Here is a 1,487-nt window from a genome sequence, read left to right on the forward strand (position 1 = left end):
ATACTCATGAGTCATATCCTTCGTATTTTTGCCTTTAATTTGGAGACAGAGCTTGAGTGGTATGTAAAAATGGGTTGAAATATTTAAAACTATTTCATTGTAATTTCTTGAGCTATGGTTTCTTTGACTTCCCTTGTGCCTTTATTTCCTTAAGAACTAAGTCCTGAACGCAAAAAAATAAAGATTTGTAGTAGGTTACGATGTATATAAATTTCAAAAAATATTGTATGACATATCAGACTGGCAGTTTTGCAAACTCTCTTCTTTACATAGAGATAACTTCAACTGTTCCACACAAAGAAAGAAGTATTACATGAAAAGCTTCATGCCTGAAGCTGGGAGAGAAAGAAAAAAAAAACACTCCCAAAGCTCAACATAGAGAAAAGTATATGTGTCTAAGACAAGTGGCAAAAAGAGGGGTACAGATGGTGCCTCAAATCTGATAGAAAAATCAGACAGGACAATACGAAGTCAGGTATTGATAAAACATAGCACAAGAAAAGACAGACCATTTTGCTTAAAACATACATACCAGTATGTGAGTATCTTAAAACTATAAAATATATTATCCACAAGGGAAAAGCTGTTGGAAGTTCATATTCTGAAGAAAGGCTACTTAATAAAAATGGCAGAGTGTGAGGAGTATGATCAGGAGCTGATGCTGCAGTGCAAAGAAATCTCCAGGGCGGCACATGGCCTCCCTTCCTGGAACACTACTTAGCCATCATTAGAGAAGTTACCTCCTGCAGCAGGTGGGAACAAAAACAGAGACCCAATCCAGACAAAGAGCTGAGAGTGAGAGACCTTGGGACATTAGCCCAAAGCAGGGTATGTCCATTAACTCCCTCTCCTCAGGTCCCAAGGACCCCCTGCAGAAGAGGAGATGGAAAGAGTGTAAGAGCCATAGAGGATGAAGAACTCCAAGGAAACGAAACTTTCTAAACAGTACTCTTGACGCACGTATGAACTCACAGAGACTGGGGCAGCATGCACAGCGCCTGCATGGGTCTGTACCAGACAGAATCCTAGAGCTGAACGGAGAAGTGAACACATGCTCCCAATCCCAGCCCAAAGTTATCTCTAAGTGATAACCACTTGTGAATGAACAATTTGTTTTCTCCAAGGGAGTCTCAAGAGGGAAACAAACTACTTAAGGGCAGGCTGCATGCCCAGTAGATGCCATGGCATTTTTTTTTTAATCTTAGACATCCTTTGTCTTGTGTTTTTAGGGGGTTCCTGGGTTTGCAAACATGTGTGTCTCTGCATCTATACATATATCTTATCTTGTGCTTCTTTTTCAATGTATTTGTTTTCTCTTGTTTTGAGTTGTTTTCTATTATTTTGTTTTAGTTTATTTTATTCTTATTCGTTAGATGACTATTTTCTAAAAGAAGACAGAAAGGGAGTGGATCTGGATGGGTGTGGAGGGATGAAAGGACTGAGAGTCGTTGGGGTAAGGGAAACTAATCAGAATATATTGTATGAAA

General features: G+C 39.2%; 1 protein-coding gene across 1 annotated transcript in view; it reads right to left on the bottom strand.

Annotated features, from left to right (window-relative positions):
- LOC116101328 (olfactory receptor 56A4-like) overlaps nucleotides 1-1,487 on the bottom strand; it is a 14,151-nt gene that overhangs the window by 9,766 nt on the left and 2,898 nt on the right. The gene's annotated exons all lie outside the window — the stretch shown is intronic.

Source organism: Mastomys coucha, unplaced genomic scaffold (genome assembly GCF_008632895.1).
Source record: "Mastomys coucha isolate ucsf_1 unplaced genomic scaffold, UCSF_Mcou_1 pScaffold21, whole genome shotgun sequence".
Taxonomy (NCBI): domain Eukaryota; kingdom Metazoa; phylum Chordata; class Mammalia; order Rodentia; family Muridae; genus Mastomys; species Mastomys coucha.